At 36.5% G+C, this 22,509-nt stretch overlaps 1 protein-coding gene across 1 annotated transcript in view; it reads left to right on the top strand.

Annotated features, from left to right (window-relative positions):
* Window positions 1-22,509, top strand: part of Dgkh (diacylglycerol kinase, eta) — a gene marked incomplete in the record, with an annotated part of 158,958 nt that overhangs the window by 2,234 nt on the left and 134,215 nt on the right.

Raw genomic sequence — 22,509 nt, 5'->3', positions numbered from 1 at the left:
GGGTCTCGGCCGGCGCGGAGCTGCCCGGGCGCGGTGGGCCCCGCTGTGGGGCGGGTGCGGAGGGGTCCGGAGCCCCGGCCTGGCGGGAGCGTGGGAAAAAAGCGGAAGCGTCCTGCGAGTTCCCCTTAGGAACTTAAAAGGAGCGTTCTGCCGGCAGTGCCGCTGGTCGGTGGCTGCTCAGGCCGAGCCTGCGCCCGGGGTGCCGAGCCCACCACCTTCCCTGCTGCCGCTCACTCGGCCCGGTCTGCCGGAGCGAGGAGGCGACCCGGGCGCTGCTGCGGGTCCCGGCGGGGCGGGGCGGCGCGGCTCTGCCGCGATGCTTGCTGTTGGGCGCCCTCCGCGCTGTGGTTTTTAATAATAGTTACCCCCTCATTACGGGAAGGTCCGGATGTTGTGTTACTCCTGTTTATGGAGCAGTGTTGACTTGCGTGTTGTCAAAGATGATTCTCAGATCGTGCGCATACACTAAGTAAATGCTTGTGGATAGCAAAGAATTCCTTGTGTAGTCTAATGTTCATCTTAGTTTTAAATCTTAGGAATTTGTAAAGGAAGTCAATAAAATTTTAGGGTTGGATGCCCTCTTTAAAAACATTTGAAAAAGTTAATTCATTCTGCAGTTATTTCCGTGACAGTTGAAAATAGAAGTTTTATTACAGCCCGTGGATTAGTGTTTGTTTTAGCTGTCTATTAATTTTTTAAAATATGTGGGAGCATACACAGCAATAACTGTTCAGATGATTTTGCTAGAGAACCAACGATTGCTTTTATCGAAGTCACTGTACTGCGTCACTTTACTGAAGTGCACATCTTGTAACTCTTTAATAAAGATATTTAGGAGTTGTATAGCAATTAATTTGCAGTTAATAAATTAAGGATTTGAAATTTAATGCTCTTTATAGAAGATTAAGGTTAAGCAAAATAGTGATTTTTCCTAACAGTGCTTTTAATATTTGAAATGTTTTTTTTTAAAGTTCATAACTAGGATAATGATAGATAAAATAGCAGGTTTTTAAAAATGGTACTTGGAGAGAAGCAGGGGAAGTAAAAATGATCAAGACAATATGTGTATGTTCCGATCCCCAAAGATGAATGTGTTAAGTATCAAGAACCTATGAACAGAAATTATAAAAAATGGCATATATTTATAAGAACAGGTTAAGACTACATGCGTACTTACATCAAGATTAATTAGAATTTACACTGTTTGAAAGAAAATTTAGAAGTGGCTCTAAGTTGAATCAAGTAACTAAAGTCAAACAAGTTTGTTGGTAATACTACTAACATTTGTGGGGTGTTATGAGTTGTAATAGCTAAGGTTAAACTCCTTAATATTTGTGTTATCCATGGATTGGGAAAGAGACTTTCTAAGAACTAAGGAAAAGGTAGAAAACATTTTTTTATTTGACTTTCTCATAAGAGTAGCACATTTTGCCATGGTTACAGATAATTACTGATCATTGAAATGTTGCTTGACTTTCAAAACGTATTGAATATCAGAAATTGGGTATTGTATGGGTTAATATGTTCATCAGCATTTTCATATTTGAACAGCTGACACCAGACCTTAGATTACTGAGACGAGTATCAGTCTCACATCCCACAGTTCAGATCGCTTATACCTGCCATAAACTAATATCTCTTATCTTTTCAGGGAATAAGATGAGGGTAGTATTGATTCCTAGTCTTCAGTTATAATATAGATAAGTGTTAAGGGAATGATCTTTAGAAAAAGACAGATATTCTCTTGATCTTCATCATAGGTGTGTCAGATAGAAGAGCCCGAAAGTAAGGTAGGCTTCATCCCCTCCTCAAAAACCTAGTCTTTCAGTCGATACTAGCTCACAAGATCCTGAAGACACCCTGAAGGACCACTGAATCTGACAGATTGGTGTTACTAGTGGTGGTTTCAGTCCTGGCACACACACCTACACAGATACACACGTGCTTACACCTGTGTTTATATGCTCATTCTTTTAAAGCATTTGTGCATAGATATATATAAACCCACAACAGAGTATGTTGGATACAGAGACAATAAAATGTTTAACTGAACAGCCATCTATATATATGCGTACTTGTACATAGTGCTTCATATATTTGAATATTACTGTGAAAACACTGGTTGTAGCCATTTTAGTTCCTTTTAGGGTCCTTAGGATTGTGATGCTATTTATTAGCCAATTTACGTGGCCACCAATTTCTTCGTTATAAGTATGGGTTAATGTGTTAAATGATTTGGATATTTAAAAAGGACATTAAATTACTTGTGGCATTTGAAGAGTATTCAGACTTTTCTCAATTGAGGCTGTAATACTTGCGTATAAGAAAACATTTAAATAGTATGAGAGGCCACATGGTTATGGAGAGTACCCAATGAAAAGGAAGCTTCCTCATATCTCAGACCTCTGGTCTCCCTCTCAGGGCAGTCGTTGGTAATTTAGTGTTTCCACAAAATTACTGTGTACATACAAACGTCTGTATGTTATATATGATTGCTATTTATATGTATAAATATATTTAATGATACATATTGATACATAAAATGTATTTGGTAAACATACAGGTATACAAAATGTATATGCAATGTACATGTATATCTGTCTTGAAGTATAATTTATGTTTATTTAAAGACTTTTAAAAATATATATATGTTGTCTATGCTTTAAAAATACTGAGAGAACATTTTATAGTCTTGTTTCTTCCTTGGAGATTTAATATGGAGATTATTTCTTTAATAGCATATATATAATTTTTAATAATGGTGGCATATTACATTATATAATGCTGAGTTATATGAAATTGCTCCAACACCACATCAAACTTGATCAAATATAGAAGTTTTGTGGAGTTCTCTTTTTTTTTTTTTTTTTGGTTTTTCTCCGGTACCGGGAACCAAACTCACGACCTTGCGCTTGCCAGGCAGGCTGGAGTTCTCTATTGCAGGAAGTAAGCATGGTTCCAGGACAGCATGCTAACTTCAGCTTTTTGTGTAGTGTATTGCATATGGTGCCGTTACTTTATTTTTTAAATGTATTTTTATTGCTGCGTGTTTGCAGTACGTAATGATTATATTCATCGTGGGCTGTTTGTACATGTACCTATACATCCTCATTCCTTTTACTTCCCCTTCCTCTCCCCTGGGGTATTTTGCTTTTTAAAGAATAAGATTAGTATGCCTTTAAAATTAGTGTGGCTCAATGAAATCCTCATGTATTTCTTCGCTCCCTTGTCACAGCCCATAGTGTTTACTTTTTGTTCCATTTCCATTTACCTCTTGGGTTTCCTTGTGTGTTTTGCTGTCCTCTTTGCTGTTTTTGTCTTTCACTTTTTTTCCTTTCTCTGTATCAGCCAATTGGATTAGGTAGTCTTATGTAGGTCCCCAGTTGCTGAATGCTAGGTAATTTTACTGGCCACCTTTATTTCCTAAAGGCAAAATAATCATAGTAAAGTGAAAGTGGTACTGATGTGGGAAAGCCAAACAGGAGAGGAGTGTTCTCTACTCTTCCTCCTTTTATCCCCTCCCTTTATTTCTGAGTTTGTGGATTTTGTGTTCAGACATACTGTTGTAGAAAATTTCACAGGTATGTACTGAGAATGAGACATTTTGAAACAATGCTAAGACAAACTTAGACCAGTTGGATTTTGAACATGAATGTGAGGCTTTGTATGCTTTTGTTTCACTCATGAATCCGGCAATCTTTCGTTTTGCAGGAATGGCCAGAGTTGGTCGCTTGAAGGCTAGGATTGCTTAAGGGTCATAAACCAAATGGTGAACAAATAGGGACAATTGCAGTGATTTTCAGGCATTGAGACCTCTTGGCCAAGGTCATGAAGCTTCACGTGTCAGAAATATCCCGTTTAGGTGTCTTGTGTTCTCATTTTATTGTTTGTATTTATCAGTATTCTTGTATTCAATTTATAACAGCCGTCAATGAGTTTTTAAATTTAGGGAAAACATGCCCAAATATTGGAGTAAGACATTTTTAAGGCTGGTAGAAAAAGAATAATGATCAATTATTCAGTTATTGTCTCATTCATGTACCCTGTCCCCCTGCAACTGAGAACTGAACCCAGGGCCTTTGTCCTGAGCTACATTCCTAGCTCTTTTTTTATTTCTTATTTTGAGTCAAGATCTCACTAAGTTGCCCAAGTTGGGCTCAAATTTGTGATTCTCCAGCCTTAGCCTCCCAGGGTGCTGCGATTATAGGCATGTGCTACCATGCCTGGCTAGTATGCTCTTTCTTTGTATGTTGTTTTTAATTTAACATGAAGAATATATAAATAAACTTGTGTACCTTTATGGTTGGGTAGTGTATGAAAATACTGATTGGCATTTTTCTCTGCTTTGTAGGATACAATTTATGCAATGAAAACACCATGAACCCTTGGTAGACAGGGAGGACTTGCTCAGTGCCTTCCAAATTGTAGGTGGCAGCACATTAGGAGGTTGTGATAGTTCACGTCCAGCATTTAAAACTGAAACAATAAATTGGAAAATATTGTTCAAAACTTTTAGCTGTAGTTCTCGATGGAAACATTAGAAGAGGGTAATGATCCAGATAGGCTAAGAAAGAGAAACATGACCAGATAATGTTAAGAAGGATAATAAAGTGGTAACAATGAGTTCAGCGTTCACAAGCTCTTACACAAGGTGAGAGAAAGTGGGAGCATTTACATTATTTGATCAGCTATGAGGCAGGAAGCTATCTCAAGTAATAATTAACACTCATCTGGGGCAGAAGTTGGCCAACTTTTTCTACAGAGGGCCAGCTAATAAATATTTTAAATTTTGTGGCCTGTAAGCTCTCTGTCTAATTTACTCAACTCTGAGAATGATGTTTACCAGGGAGGGGCTGTAGAAGCGGTAGGGTCGGCAGGTGTGGGTCAGAAGGTACAAAGTGTCAGTGAGCATGAATTAAGTTCTGGAACTTATTCTGAGCAATAGCATAAGCACTATTGTAACATAACCTGGTGAATGTAGTTTATAGTTTATCATATATTTGAAAATTGCTAAGAGTAGATCTTTAAAAAAGATCACTGACAAAAATATAGGTATGCTAGGTAGCCTGTTTCGATCTTCTCACAAAATATAGATATGACAGAATATCATGTCATATACCACAACTGATACAGTTTTTGTCAATTATAACTTAAAGAAAAAAATTACCCAACCCTACCATAGTAGTATAAAGCAGCCATAGTCAATACTTAGGTAAGGGTGGCTGTGTTCCGATAAAACTAAATACGAATTTTCAGGTTTAAAAAAAGACTATTTTTTCTTTTGCATTAATCCATTTAAATGTTTGAAAACTTTTTTGTTCACTGGTGCCAGGAGATTATGACCAGTGGATGTGGTCTGTGAGCTGTCGTTGTCTGACGTCTGCTTTAGAAGGTGGAAGGTGGTATAGTTAGGTTTGCAAAGCAGCATGAAGTGAAGGCTGATAAACATGATCAGCATTTGTGGGACCAAATAAAGCTAAATTTCAGTCCATTAAAAAAATCTCATCTTTGTAGAACATTTTATTTTTAGCTTGGTTTGCGTCTTTGCTTCCATTTTAATGTGAACTAAATATAGAATGGAAATTCTGACTCTCAGTACAGTAATATATGGTATAACAGCTTTCTTTCCATTTTGATTACAAGTTAAACATGATATCCCATTATTAAAGATAAGAGACATAATAAATAATTTACTAAACCTTTACATACAATTTAAGATGCCTTATTTGAAAGTATCTGAATCTAGAAAGCTTTTGTTTAGTTTAAGTTGTATGTTTGCTGTCGTGGTGGGAGTGGAGAAAGGTTATATGAAACCAGCATTATAAATGACTCGGGGCTCCTTTATGTTTCCCGGGTGCGGTGTGCACTTATATTGGATTTGTTAGGCTTTACTTACTCAGGAAACATGTTTATAAGCGAAGGTTTTAATTAAAGAGAGTTTGTTTTACATCTAAGAATAGACCTTTGAAAAAGACCATAGCACTTTAGTACATTAAATTTTCCCTTGGTAAACTGGTTTGGTTTTTTGGATATTGAACATTTTACTCTGACTATTTAGTCACTTGAGACACATTCATACTTTTGATATCATTAAATGGCTTAAAGTGGCAGTCAGCTCTTGTTGATAGATAAGAGCTTTAATTCAGAATTGAATGTATTTTGTTTCCATTTTATGTAGATCCTTTTTTCCCCACATGAACATAAATGGAAATAATACCCTCTGCTTTTTGCTATGAAGATATTTTGAAGCCTGATAGACTTTTTTTTTCGTACTGAAGATTAGACAGGGTTTTTTGCATGCCAGGGTAACACTACCACTGAGCTGTGTCCTCAGCCTGACTCTTGTTGCGGAAATATGATTAACTTACCATGTAGGCATTTGGAGTCACTGACCTCCATTGGAGCCATTTGAGTACCAGGACTTTTCATACTACCAAAATGTAATTTATTATAGTAAATTCTGTAAGTGTAAGTTTGATGCATTTATCTCAGATTTAAATATTTTTTAAAAGTCTGGTCTCATTCCATTGCCCAGGCTGGCCACGAACTCCCCTGCTGAAGTGATCCTTCAGCTCCGCTGCCATGTCCAGCTGTTTCAGAAATTTACTTTTCTGCTTAGCATTTTATTATTTACAGAGCTGATCTTATTTAACAGTTGTATAAAACTATCCGTGTTTTTCAAATGGTAAGATGCAGCCCAAGTTTGAGATTATCTGCTGAGTAAATGGCAGAGCTAGACCTCAAAAGCAGCCCTTCTAACTCATGTACCTTCCCTGGGCTCAGTGATTTCAGGGCATGGCTCCACATGCTTTGTTTCCGAGCCCCGGAGTTCCTGGCCTGTGATCTTGTGGCCTTTCTCCACTGCTCAGACTTCCCTTCCCTCTCCTTGAAATTCCTTTCTTCTGCTTCTTCCTTCTTGCTGCCTGCCTTTATTAATTTGCTTAATCTGTGAGCGTCTCTCTTCCTCCTTTTAGGTTTCATTATGCCTTCTTGTATTTGAATTCTGTTTTTAGTGACAAGCATAAGGATAAACATTTGCAATGTGATTTGGGATTGAAAATCTTAGCTGAAATTTATACTGGTTTTTATTAAAATGAGCAAGAAATTGGATCATTTGGAATCATTGGATTCCAATGATCATTTGAAAAAATTTTCAGAACTAATTAAGAAGAAAGTGCTTCTAGGTTCTTAACTGCAAATAAGATTTCAGAGAAAACAGTTTCACTTCTATAAGGTAAGATATTATTTTTCAAAGGTCATGAGATAGCTTTGAAAATGATTGTGTAATTTTCCATTTGGCCTGTTAAGACATATTTGAGGGGAAAAATGTGAGTAAAATTTATTTTTAACTGGTTTAGGAATGAAAATGACAGCTTTTATGGACCCGGTTTTCACCATCTATTTTATCTAGGAAAGAAAATGTGGAAGAATGTATTCCTGAGCAGAGCATGCTAGTATACTGTTCTGAAGTAGGTTATTAGAACAAGCTCCTGGAGCACTTTGAAGTTATATAATATTATAATACTTGATATTGGCATATGCATATACATAGTGCCACAGTTTGTGAAGCACAGTGGTGAAATGGGCACCATGAATCTAGCTTCAGAACGAGAACATCTTCAACAACATGTACCTACTTGTATGTACTTTCCCTTTTTTACTCCTGTATTGCTCCTCAAGTTACACAGTCAAAAAATATTGATAGTGTTCCAAGTACTGCCTTAGGGGTCGAGGATAGAACAGTAAGCAAAAGAGACAACAGCGTCTGCTTTTATGTAGCTTTCCCCCCTCCCCTCCCTGACCTCCCTCTTCTCTCCTCCCTGCCCCTCCCCACAGCACTGGGGATTGAACCTGGGGACTGTTGGGCTATATCCCAGCCCTTTTTATTTTTTATTTTGAGACATAATCTCACTAAGTTGTCCAGCCTGGTCTTTGAACTTGTGGTCATTCCTGCCTTAGCCTCCCCAGTAGCTGGGATTACAGGCATGCACCATCATGCCTGGCTGGAGCTCACATTGTACCATGCAGGGAGGGTGATGAACTTATCAAAAGATAGAGTGCTACTGAGGAAAATAAAGCTGGGGCAGGGAGAGTAGGAAGGCATTGTGAAGGAGAAGGTCACCCAAAGAAGGTGACAGTTGAGCCACCTCTTGAGGCAGTGTGGACCTCTGTGGGAAGAGCATTTTAAGCAGAAGGACCAGCAGCTACAAAGGCAGGCTGTGAACTGTAAGGAAGAGGTCAGTACAGACAAAGCCTGAATGGGGGAAACACACAGAAGTTTGGCAGTGAGTTTACAGAGTCAAAGGTAGGATACTATAGAGAATTCTTAGCCTGGGCTTTATGCATCCCTAACACGGTCAGGTTTTGGAAGGTCCCCTAAATTTTATTATTTATGTTCATGCCTCTTACAAGGCTAAAACCACTGATTTGTAAAAAGAAATGTTAGAGCAGAAAACAAAAGCTAAATGAAAAAAACATTTATATGCATACAATATAATTGTGCAATAATATGGAACCCTTGGAATATAACCCATCTGTTGTTGTCCTTGAAGAAATGCTAAAACTGGGGGTTCAGTAAATGAAATGAGCAGCAACACGGAGTAACAAGGTTCCTCAGAGCCGTTAGGTGGGGTGGGTTTGATTGTCAGCTCTGTCACGCACTGTGAGGTGGCCTCAAACATGGTACGTATGCGTCATGGCAGAGAATGCTGTGCCCATCCATTTATGAGTTTCTCCTGTCTGCCTGGAATCCAATTATACTTCATTTCTCCCTTGCAATTCAGTGGGTTAAATATTTGAGCTCTAGCCAGTAGAGTTCAGGTGAGGGTGATGTTTGTCACTTGGTCGCTATAGCTGTTTGGGAGACCCGCTGTCCTCTGTCTCTTTCCTAAGAGCCGGCTAGGTGTAGATTATCCAGTGGGAAAATCCTGGTTCCCTGAATGATTTCATGGTGCCGACCCCTGTATATTCTTCTCTCCAGCCTCTACTAGCTACAGGAGATTATGACAAAAGAAGGAAATCGAGTTTGATGGTGTTAAGCCCCTGAGATTTGGACTTTGTTATAGCAGTTAGCAAACTCTGACCTATCTGCTTTATCTGTTTGGATGGTAGGTTTCTCATTTGCAAAATGCTTATAGTGTGAAACACTTTGTAGGATGCTGATAATGATTAAAGCACACTTTTACAATTTTTTTTATGGTACTGGGAATAAAGCACATTTTTATGTATAATTTTAATTAGTTTTAGGAATTGGTCTACAGTCTTGATAATTCAGTGACTCTTGATATATGTATCTTTTAAATATTTTAATTAGTAGATTATGTAGACCACTATCCTTTGTTGACTACTGAAAAAGTTTGATAAAACTTATATTTTCACAGGTCATTATTTAATAATTTTAAAAAATGTCTTTTCAGCTGTGAAGGAAACTACTCTAAAGGTTCCTTGGGATGTTCAGAAATCCACTATGTAGGCAGGGTAAAGACAGGCTCACTTTACCTGATGACTTCAGTTAGAGCTAACTTGTTTCTGGAGTATTGTATATCAAAGTGTCTCACAAAACAATACTAGGATTAAAGGATCACCTAGAGATTTAGTGGAAGTAAATGGCCTAGTCAGCTTTTGAGTGGCTCCAAGGCCAACTCCACTGTATCTTACATTGATCTTTTTCTTGGATCCTCACCTGCCTTGCTGAACACCTACCCCTCCATCCACTGCTGGCTGGCTTTGGCCCACCTTCTGCTTCATGAAACTTCTTTTGCAAAGTTGTTTACTAATGGAATTGCTAAAATCCAGTGGTCTTTTAAAAATTTTTACTCAGCTGTATTTCTTGCCAAATATAGATGCTGTCGAGCCTTTTCTCCTATCTTCTTCTCCTTTCAAAACTTAAAATTTTCTTACCTTTTTATACCTTTTTAGCAAATGATTCCTTTTTCTATTGGTACATATTGCTGTTTCCTAGGAATGGCATTTTAACTGTGTGCCTCTTCTTTTTTTTTTTTTTTTTTGGTCTTTTTAAGGCAGGGCCTCAGGGGCTGGGGATTTAGCTCAGCGGCAAAGCGCCTGGCAAGCGCAAGGTCATGAGTTCGGTTCCTGGTACCGGAGAAAAAAAAAAAAAAAAAAAAAAAAAAAAGACAGGGCCTCACTATGCAGTCCAGGTAGGCCTTGAGCTCACTTTGTAGCCCAGGATGGTGTGCCTCTTCCTTAGTTGAGCTGATAGGTTAGGTTAGACTGCGTCAGTCTTTCTCTAGCCTGTCCTACTCTCCTGAGCCCTGGGGCTATATTTCTCTTGCCCACTAGACATTTCCTGTAGTGGGTCCTTTAACCATCTCAGCCTCCACGTTCTCAAATGGGAGATTGTGCAGTATCCCTAACCCCTGGTCAGATTTCTCTCTACTACCTTTATATTCTGTGGAAGAAATTGGCTTTATTTTTAATTAACCTTGACTCTTTGGCTAATCATCTTGATTAATTTATTTGCTTATAACAAATATGTATTCAGTGCCTGCTATATCTAGGTAGAATGCAGACTCTGAGGATACAACATTGTACAAAACACAGCTCCTGTCCTCATGGAGCTCTCTCACTGTCACCTGTTACCGAAATCAGTGAATTCTATATTTTCATCCATTATCTCATTTAATTCTCGTAACGAGACTAGACTAGAGTTATTCTACTCATTTTAGAACTGGGGAAACCAAGAATGGGTAAGTAACTTGTCCAAGGACCACACAGTGATCATGTGACCTGTTTGATGCTCGATTTCACTTTATGATACTGTCCCTTTGTTTGCTCTGTGTATCTGTCATCAGACCATCTCTCTGTTCCCATTTGTTGCTTACTCTAACTTTATTTAACCTTTATAATCTGTCCCTTGGATTTTTGCCATAGTTTCCCTTTCTGCTTTATTTTATACTTCACTGGTAGAGTTACCTTTATGAAAGGGGGATGTATGATACATAATACATCTTATGTAAGCTCTTGGGCATTACCCACTATAGGTGGGATAAAATCTAAATTTCTTAGCATGGCTTAATAGATCTTTCTCAGTGTGGTACTGATCTACCTTTATCTACCTTTCTATTCCTTCAATCAGCATTTATTGAGTACTACTCTAGGTCCTGAGCTGGTAAAAATAACAAAAATCTCTTATAGAGCACATACTCTTTAAAGGGAGAAATTAATAAGAAGACAAGTTTATGGGGTTCATGTAGCAGATTCATAAGCACAATGAAGGAAAGTAAAACAGGGTAAAGGGAGAGAGTGTGTGCGTGCACATATGTGTGTAATGTATTTTGGTAGAAGTGGTCAGGATGGACTCTGCTGATCAGGTAACTCTTCCAACAGAGATTTCAGTGAATTGACGTGTGCTATAAAAACATCTATCTGGTCTCAGAGCACCCCAGACAGAGTCAGTGCCATGGCATTCCCTTTGTGCTTTCTGTCGCTGTCTTCCTCTGCCAGACTTGCCAAACCCTTCTGTTCCCCAAGTAAGACAGGTGTCTTCATACCTTCGAAGTATTTCATTTCATCCTTTCCTGTTTCTCTGATTTATCTATACATACTTTGTTTTCTCATCTTCCACACTGCACTATCAAGCTTAAGTAAAATATGGCTCAGAGAGGACTATGCGATCAAGAAAAGGATAGTAGGTTAATATGTAGAGCGTCACGTGGAGTTTAAGACGAGTTGTAAATTTGATCTTAAGCTTCTTGGCAGGCAGAGCAGCAAGAACAGTTACAAAATTTTACTGTTAGAGGCAAAATCACTCTTCAGATTTTAGTAGGAAAAATCTATCCAACGTTTCTTGGAGAGACGAGAGGTATGATTTATTTTCTTTTCTTTCTTTCTTTCTTTCTTTCTTTCTTTCTTTCTTTCTCTTTCATTTTCTTTCTTTCTTTCTTTCTTTCTTTCTTTCTTTCTTTCTTTCTTTCTTTCTTTCTTTCTCCCCTTCCTTCCTTCCTTCCCTTTTTTCTCTTTCTTTCTTTTTCTTCCCCCTTTCCTTCCTTCCTTCCTTCCCTTTTTTCTCTTTCTTTCTTTTTCTTCCCCCTTTCCTTCCTTCGTTCCTTCCCTCTTTCTTCCTTTTTTTTTTCTTTCCTTTTGCATAGTGGGGCTGAGGAATGAAATAGATGTTCCCATCACCTATATAGCACAGGCTTGTGGGGAGGTCCTTACCACATTCTTTCTTGCATGACACAGACATAATCTAGATTTTGACTGTGTGATCACAGTTCTATAGGGGATTTAAGCAGGACATACTTAGTTATGGCTTACTCTAAGTATATAATCCAAATTAGTTTTGAAGATCATATACACTGTATATATTTTAAAAATCCTTCCATTAAACTGGGTATCTGCTGGAATACTTCCAATTGTAGAGTCTCAAATTATCTGCTGTTTCAGTTAGTTTTTTTCAGGTGCATTTGGCAAGAGTAGATTGAGTAATACGTTCTTAGCTACTATGGAAAGAAAAACTTGGTATATCAGGATCACTCATAAAAAACGATGAATCATTCCATAACCCGGGTTTTAAAAAATGTTTGTAGAACTTCTTGAATGCTTTGCAGAATATTACATTTTTAGAATTATTATGAAAATTGTATTGACCTCATGGACCCCTGATTAATTCTTGGGGACATTTGGAGGACTATTTTGTTAGTACGGTGTACTATGTGGACTTATTTTGTGGAGAGTGCCATGAAGTTACCTGGAGGCAGAGATGGTAAACTGAAAGAAGAGCACATGCAAAGGCCCTGTGACAGACGCACCTGAAATGTTCACCTAAGGGTTACTAGGGCAAGGTGAGTAAGCAGGGAATGAGTAGCAAGAAAAAAAAAAAAACAATTCAGGGGATAGGGCATGGGAGACAGGTTGCTGTGACAATTTATTGGATAATTTTAGCATAGAGGTGAGCACATAGTAGTTAGTGCTAGTTATATTAATATTAAAGGGATACTGTTGCAATTCCATTGCAAGTTTGATCTTAAAGTCAGCTAAACCTGGTGGTACACACCTATAATCCCAGCTGTTTGGGAGGCTGAGGTAGAAGGATCACAAGCTCAAGGCCAGCCTGAGCAACTAACTCTACCAAGGAGAATAGAAGGAAGGGGGAAAAAAAAAAATATATATATATATAATATATATATATATATATATATATATATATATATTATATATATACACACACGACAGCTAAGATAATTGTACTACTAATTTCTGTTGGTTTACTGAAAGGAACAGCTAATTGTTTGATCAATCTTGCATATCTGTGTCTGGTAATCTGAGCAACTGCTTTAAAGATAACAGTATGTAATATAGCAACCATTGTTAATTTTCTATCTTATTTTGAATTCTGTATCATTTTTATTTTTATTTTTTTATTCTACTTAAAATAAAAACAACAAACAAACCCAGTAACAAAAACAGCGAAATAGTACCTTAAAACAAATCCTTTCTGAAAGAATGAAACACTAGCTGGAGGGGATCTGGAGGTCAAGTGAGGGCAATCTTACAGTGAAGTGATCTTTTAAGGAGAAAGAATATATTTCTTTGTTTGAGAAGGGAAGACTAGAGGCGGCAGGTAAGAGTAGAATTTCCTGAGGGGCGTCTTTGTGAGTGCGAGGCGTGGTGTGAGGAGGTGGTCTTCTTTGGAAATAGGTTGTTTACTCTTAGTCTTCCTCAGCTGTAGAGGAGGCACTTCTGGAAGTTTTCTGTTTAGATTTTCTCAGTGGAGTAAGAAGCTGGGTCATTATCACCTAGTACCATGAAATTTTTCTTTTTCTATATAAAGAAATAACTGAATAATAATTATTCAGTAATTTAAACTTTTTGTAAAAATAACATAAAAACCCATAGGTGTGAGATTCATACTCATAAATATGATTCTTATTAAGATGCTATTAAGAGGTTAAAAGCTAAAAGTTTGTGTAGCCTATATTTTATTATTAGCAAAAGGTTACAAATTGATAATAAAGTAAAAAGTCTGAGAGAAGTTGTTGAAAATTTGGTAAATAGAATAAGGAGATTTGTAAACTGAACTAACCTGAGGGGTGACCTAGGTTTGTAATTTGTCTCTTTAATTAGTTGAATATAAATTTTTAAGAAAACATTGATAATGGAAAGCTTTGCCTATTGGTGGCATTTATAAAACCTATTTGAATGTACTTTTTTGAAAACATTGCTTTTTCAGCAAAATGTACGTCTACTAGAAATGTTTCATATAGATAAACCATTGAAATTTATTTTGAGTTTATTGATACATGACCCAGATCAATGATGTCTTATCTCATTTGACAAATATTAGTAAAATGGTGCCTTTACATTACTGTGAGGTCAAGTCAGGTGTGGGTCAAGTTTGTTGCAAATTGCTAATGTTATTCAATTCAACACAATATTTACTATACTTCACATTAAAAAACAGTGCATGTATGAACTCAACATTTTATGTAATTGATCCTTCTTACATCTTCCCTATGTGCTAATTTGGCTACCCACTAAAATTTATTTCTGATTTCAAAACCAGTACTGTGATGTTTCAGTGGTCATTCGTGGAGATGCAGAAGGTAAAGATTTGAGTTGCTTAATGTACATGTTCCCAGCTCAGGTTGAACCATGTGATTCTCTGCTTGTATTTCCATGCTCGTACTATAAACAGATAGCCTTTTCATGCTCTATTTAGTGACACATTTCCCTCATTTTTGTGCCTTTTGTTGGTGATCTTGCTGTTTAACATGGTCTCCAGTTTAGTGCTAAAGTGCATCCAATGTTCCTAAAAACAAAGTTAGGATATGCCTTTTGAAAAATAAGCTTTATACTGGTATGGATTATAGTGCTTTTGGCCCTGAGTTCAATGTAATGAGTCAAATATACACTTTTTTGAGAGAAAAATACGTTCTTTAAACAGAAACGTATATAACAAAGTTTATATTGGTTAATTGCAGAGAATTTGACCAAAGGTTTGCAGGAACTGGATTTTGTATTCCCTCTGCCAGTGGTCCGGTGTGTTAATTCAGCATTGCAGTGACTTTATAGAATGTAGCTTTTGCTTGAGAATCAACTGTATACAAAGATATTTTAAAGGAAAAATATCATTGAAACCATCTGTTTGAAACTCGTTTGTTCAGAACCTATCAAATAAGAATAGTGTATAAAAATTTCTGTTAATAAAAATGAGTTTATGTTTTAATTTTCAACTCTTAAAGAAATTTCAAGATGAGACAGAATTACCCACTTTATAAGAAGACTCATTTTTCTTAACATTAAACATATTTTTGGCTTTGAGTAATCTGTTCATGTCATAGAAAAATGGCTATTATCCCAAGATCATAAAAGCTTGAAATGACAAGTAGATATCATTATATGTGCTAACACACTTTACACTAGTTCTTAATCATTGAGCTTAATTATTATCACCATAATTGACCTAGTGATCAATAATACATTTTTCCTTTTTATGTTAGTTTCTCTTAAAAGGAATATCTCTGAAATTAGAGATAGTCTTAGAGACAGAAGGATGTGGTTTACTTTTGTTTTTATCAGTACATTTTACTTCCATTTCCCTACCATAATGACCCTTTTGGCATCACTGCTTGTGTTCACATCATAAATTCCCAAAACAGTCTAAAAGTAGTGGCTATATTTTGCTTCTGTGAGTTCATTTTGCTTTATGTTTGCATTAAAACTTTTGTTATGAGGGTTTTTTTTTTCATGTTGTTGGTATACTGAATATATAATGAATATATAATTGCTGTCATGTTTGAGGCAGTAGGGAGTTTCAGTTAAGATGATGGGCTTTATAGTTTAAGAAAGACCTGGGCTTAAATCCCTTCCTGTCTGAGTGACTGTGAAAAGTTATTTAATTCTCCTATACCAGACTTACTTCTAAAATGTGATAGTAACCTTCCTCAAAGACTTCTGAGAGCTGTTGTTCAGCTAATGTGATTACTTAGAGCAGTAGCTGGAATATATTTGGTACTTAAAATGAGTGAGTTATTATGTTGATATTAAAAGAGTATAGAGAATGTATCATAGCAAACTTGGTGCTTAATATAAAGTCTGCATCTTAAACAAACTTGAAGTGTGACTATCAAGAAAAAAATGTTTATCTTGCAAGGAAATAATAGATCTGCTCATTGTCATTAGACAGTGGCTTCCATTAGCTCTGTTTTAGCCTTTAAATTTACTAGATTGTGAATTTCATTATGAAGGTCTAGACCGAACAGTGCATGTGGAGTTTTATTTATAATTAATATCTTATAGAATGTAATGTTTCTAAGCAATGAATTTTTAAACAAAGGAAAAATATCTTCATCTAATGAAACTCCTCTGTTGCCTGAGATGACATCTTCTCTGTAAGACCTGCTCTGGCGATGCTGTCCAACATGGCAGCCTCTGCTGATAGCCTAGTACACCCTAGTTTCCTTTCCTTCTTCACTTTTCCCCATCGAAATACACCGGGTAGTGTAATTTCTTTCATGTTCAGCTCTAATACTAGAGAGAAACTCACTGGCTGGCAGGGATATTTTTCTGTTTTGTTTTATTATCTTGAGTGCCTAGAACACTGCCTGATACTGAGAAATTCTTTTATATAAGCCGTTGTGATAATGTTCACCTTCTTTTTGATGTCTGTATGGGAAGAGTAACCCAACTTTAGGCCAGTGTCCTGCCTGATATATTCTCAAGATTTTGTAACATTAATCAACATTAATATGTATTTTGTAATACATGTTAATATGTATTCAGAATGTTATTGTCTTTTTATCCTTTGGCATTTATGAAGAATGCCTGCCTGGCAAGTGCAAGGTCCTGAGTTCGATTCCTAGTATAAAAAAAAATTTTAAAGACATAATGAAAAAATAAAACAGGTGCACCCTCCCCTGAAAACACATACACACACACATTCTGTCTCTCTCTTTCTCAGGAACCAATCATTTTCTTTAGGGAAGAGCCCCTGGGCACTCCAGGGAGTAGGAGTGAGGAAATAAGAGAGAAGATTAAGGTGGAGCCATAAATAGAAACTGGCCACTAAACTTGAATCACAGCTGGATGTAATTATAGTGATAAAATAAGTCCAATCATCTATATTCATGTAATGTGTGCTACAGAGGGCAATACAGACATTTATATGTATGTGGACTTTGTATGTTTACAGATGCTTACACCATTAAGTGATTTAAGAAAAAAAAAATCCACTGTTTATTCACAGGTATCTCTTGGATGTTCTTTGCTGTTCATCGTATTGCTGTCCAAACAGAAATAGTACAATCTGTTCTTTTTTTTCTTTGATACTACATCGTAGGAAATGATCCCATCTGCTATTCAGTGTTGTGTACAAGAGTGCTTGTGTGTTCTTAGTTTAGGTGTAAATATTTAAAACTACCAGATTTTTTTCAGGATGTTATTCACAATAGACTCATTCATCTTGAAGAGTCTTACAATTAAAAATTGACACTAAGGTTAACTTATAAACATAAATGTAGTTATCTAAAATTTTATTTTAATCCACTTTAGCTTTTACACAGTACAACACTAAAAATGAGTATTTTTTTCTGTCTGAATAAATACTAAATCATTTTTGATGGTTATATTTTACCCAAGCAGTGTATTTTTAGACTATGATAGTTAACAGCATTCTGTGTAGGTGGTAGGTGACAACTAAGGACTAGATTTTTTTCCTCCAGACTACTAGCATAGATGTGGTAGATTTCAGTTTCCTGCAATATACCTATAATAATTTAGATTGTCAATGTTTTGACAAAATGCCAAGAATTTTGTAGTTGCCTAGGTTTTGAGTGTAGCTAAGATATATAACAAATGTGGAAACAGATGTTAGTGGCTAAATTAATCTTGCTTTATTACCCAGTGAAAACTTTTATAATGATTTCTAGCAAAAAAATCTTTAATCCTATAAGTAGATGTTGCACATGCATAGTGAGTTTCTGTTTACCATTTTTGCTCATTGTACTTTACATTGCTATTTATATGCCTGTGTAAATACCAAGCTGTCATCCATTTTGAACTACTGATGGATTTTATGAATTGAGGCTATGCTACATCATAAGAAAAAAAAATACAAATTTAGGTTATGTTCATGCAAATTATATAAAAGTTTAGCGGAGACATGCTAGATCATTAGCTGAATGATTGCTACTGCTTACCAGCACAGTCTCTAAAGAGCATGTGAAACCTTTGAGAATATAACAGTAATATGTAGATTATCATTAATGCTATATTCATATTTATGAAACGTGGACAAACACTATAGCCCTCCCTTTCTCTCAACCAGACTCTTAGTCACTTTCTCATCACTGGGACACAAAACCCGACACCCACAATTTAAAGGAGGACAGGTTTATTTGGCTTATGGTTTGTAGAGGTTTCAGTTGCTAGTCAGATGGTTTCAAGGCAGGGTGGCATGGCAGAGGGGCTGGCAGAGGAGGCTCGCTCAAGGCGTGGCAGGCAGGAAGCAGAGAGCTACATGAAGGGAGGAAGGAGGGACCTAGACCCTTCTAGGCCCCACCCCTGTGACCCATGTCCTCCCACCAGGCTTCATCTCTCAGTATCGAATTTAGCTGCAAGCTCACTAATGGCTTCATCTGTGCTCTAGTCATCTAAAAGCCCTACCTGTAGCACATGAGGCTTTGAACTGCTTCATAAACTGGGATGGCCGTAGCTCCATTGGATATACTTTTTTTTTTTTTTTTTTTTTTTGCGGAGTAGAGAGCAAAGGAAGGGCCTCATGTATACTAAACAAGCACTGTACCTTTAAGCCACACTTCCAGCCCTAGAATACACTTTGACATACACTGATATAAATGGAAAATACAGTGACTGTGATTTGGAGTTTCTAGCAATAAGAGTTTGAAATCTCCAACAGTTCTCAAGATATAAACAGTGTGGCTACTATGATACAGCATATGTACACCTTGAAATGTTGAAAGAAGTGCCCCAAGATGGTAGGTTTACAGCAGACTAAGTCTTTTATGTGGGTGGCATGGATTGTTTCTGGGAAAAATGTAAAATAAAACCATCCTTTTCAAAATCAACAAAACAAGGCCAAAGTTTGAATCAGACATAATCTTGTGCTCTATTTTTAGCTAGTGTTGCTGATATAACGGTTCTTTTAAAATTATTTCCACTTTGGATAATCCAGGTATATTTGGAGTCTATAGTGTCAGGGATCTCTTTTCTGTAGGAGTATATGTAACACTTAAGAAATACCTTTATAAAGATATTTACTACATACTGCTGTGTATCTGTGATGACTGTATTTTTATCTCAGTAGACTGTAATAAGAACTAAAAGATGAGATCTTTCATATATCTTTGTATCAATCTTTGTATCTAAAACATTCTTTGTGATATAAGAAGATATTCAACAAGTGTTCATTAATGAATAAGGTGAGCAAATCTCTATTGGCATCTATTACTGTGTGATTTCACAATATTAACAAAAAGACAGCCCTAAACTATAATAATTATATTGTTTGTTACAACCTGAATATTGTTTTATTTTTCTATCATTTTGTCCACTGAGGAAATATTATTTAAAGAACTAAGACAAAAATTCAGATCCCAACATCAAATTCATGTTTAAATTTCAGTGAAAAATAATTAGGTACACAAAAGCAGGAAAATGCAATCAAGAAACAGGAGTAAAAGTAATCAGTAGAAACTTAATTAAAAACTAAAGAAATTTTTATTTTAATTTAATTTAATTTTATTTTATTTTTTTGGTTTTTCTCCGGTACCGGGAACTGAACTCATGACCTTGCGCTTGCCAGGCAGGCGCTTTTGCCGCTGAGCTAAATCCCCAGCCCCGAAATTTAAAAAAAATAAAGAAATGATAGAATAGGCCAAAAAGTTTATTAAAATGATTATTATAAGTCTCATCTATGTATTCAAGGAGGAATAAGAAAGTATGATCCTGAGAGTAAGACTCCAAAGAGGACTCAGAAGGACTTCTGGTGATGAAAAATACAGTATCTGAAATGAAATAATACCCAAAATGGAGTAATAGCAGATTAATATTGCAGAAGAATAGTGAATTTGAAAGAATAGACTTTAAACATATTCAATATTCTGACAATGAACCCATTGGAAAAGAAATCAGGAAAACAATCCCCTTCACAATAGCATCAAAAAAAAAAAAAAAAAAAAAAAAAAAAAAGCCTAGGGATTAACCAAAGTAGTGAAAGACCTCTATGATGGAGCTATCGTACTTTGAAAAAAAAAGAGATTGAAGAAGACATCAGAAAATGGAAAGACTTCCCTTGTTCCTGCATAGGCAGAACCCAGTAGTGTCAAAATGTCAGTATGACCAAATATGATATATAGACTTAATGCAGTCCCAATCAACTTACCAAATTATTCTTCACAGAACTAGAAAAACAATCCTAAAATTTACATGGAACCAGAAGAGACCCATATAAATAGAAAAGTGGGAGCAAAGCAGGAGGTATCATAATCGCAGATTTCAAGTTATATTGCAAAGCTACAGTGGTGAAAACAGCGTGGTGCTGCCGCAAAAACAGACATGTTGATCAGTGGAACAAACAGAACACAGAAACAATCCCACCACCTTCAGCCACCTTATCTTCAACAAAGGGGCCAAAAACATACACTGGGGAAAAGATAACTTCTTTAACAAATGATGTTAGGGAAACTGGTATCAAGGTGCAGAAGAATCTAGCCCAATGTCTCTGATCCTGACAGCAGTCAAATCAGAATGTGCCAAAGACATATATAAAAACTGAATATGCTAGAAACACTGAGTGTGCTAGAAGAAAAAAACTGATAAAACTCTTAAAGACATTGGCGTAAGTAAGGACTTTCTGAACAGAACCCTATTTACTTAAGTAATAACACTAATAATTAACAAATGGGAGTTTATCAAGTAAAAAGCTTTTTCATAGCAAAGGAAACAACCAATAGAATGAAGAGACAAACTACAGAAAATTTTGCCAGATACTCTTAGTTACTCCTCAGAGGACTAATACCTATAATATTTAAAGAACTAAAAAGAAAGACGCCCAAAATAAAAGACCCAATAAAAATAGGCAATTAAAATGAGTACATACTTCACAGAAGAAGAAATACAGGTGGCCAATAAATACATAAAAAAATGTTCAGTACCTCTAGCCATTAGAGAAATGCAAATTAAAACAAGTCTTACTCTAGAAAGAATGGCTGTCCTCAAGAAGTCATCAAATAATAACAAAGCCTGGCAAAGGTGTAAAAGAAACCCTCCTACATTGCTAGTGGGAATGTAAAGTAGCACAACCACAGTTAATGGCTTGTATCTAGAGGATCCCCTAAACTATCCTACACTCATAGGTGGGGCTTCTGGGAGGTGGATGGATCGTGGATGTGATACTGGATTAGGCCACTGATGGGTTTATACTGAGTGTGATGTTGGGAGGTGAAGCCTGGTGGAAAGAGCTTGGTCACTGTGCATATGGCCTGGAGGGTATATATCCTTCACCCTCCCTTGATGGCTCACTGCATCCCCCTGCCGTGTCATGAGTAATCCTTCTCTGCCATGCCCCTCTTCCATGCCACTCTGCCTCGGAGCCTGCTGACTATGGACCAAAACCTCTATAAACTGAGAGAGAGTGTCTTGACCTTTTTTTACTTCCCCTTCCCCATTCTCAGATCCCTTCCTATCTCCACAAAGTCTATCTCCTTGTTTGCTATCATCTGTCTTATTTTGCTCCTCAGTTACTTATATTTTGGGTTTCTCATATAAAGGAAAACATGTGAATAGTTAAGACTGTGTCTGACTTGTTTCACATATACGGAGAGTGAGCCAAAATAAACCTTTCCTCCTTTAGCTTCTGAAAATATGCCAGACAAAAGATGTTAGATAATTTAAAATTGCTAAAAACAAAATGCTGTCAAACTAGAACTGTATAACACACAAAAGATATCTTTCACGTGTGAATGTGAAATGAAGGCTTTCAGGCAAACAAAACTTGAGATAATTCATCATCAGCAAACCTTCCATGCAAGAAGTATTAAGGGAAGTTCTCCAGGCAAAAGAAAATCAAAGTACAAGGTTAAAAATCTGGAAGTTTAGAGAAGAACGCAGAGCACCAGAGATAATCAGCATGTATACTTATAAAAGTCCTTTGCTGACTGTTTTCAAAATTAGCAATAATTAAATTTTTAAAGCAAAACTAATAATATGTTATTGGCTTATAAACAAGTGAAAATAAAATCTAAATTAACAGAATAAAGGATGGGGGTAAGTTGGAGGAAATGGATATTCCACTGTACATTAGGAGAAAATGTACACTGTAGCAAATTAAAGATGGATATGGTAAGCCATCAAGAAACTTCTTTAAAAAGCAGAAACCATACTCACAAAACTGTTACAAAACCAGTAAGCCAGTAAGGGACACAAAATTGAATCCTAAAATCACCAAATCATTTAAAAGAAGGCAGAAAAAAGAATCAACAGATGAGACCAATGTGAAGTAAATAGCAAAATGATAGATATAAGCACAGTTAT

This window comes from Chinchilla lanigera, unplaced genomic scaffold, assembly GCF_000276665.1.
Source record: "Chinchilla lanigera isolate Chin_1 unplaced genomic scaffold, ChiLan1.0 scaffold00117, whole genome shotgun sequence".
In the NCBI taxonomy this organism is placed as follows: domain Eukaryota; kingdom Metazoa; phylum Chordata; class Mammalia; order Rodentia; family Chinchillidae; genus Chinchilla; species Chinchilla lanigera.
This window is presented reverse-complemented; position numbering and strand designations above follow the sequence as displayed.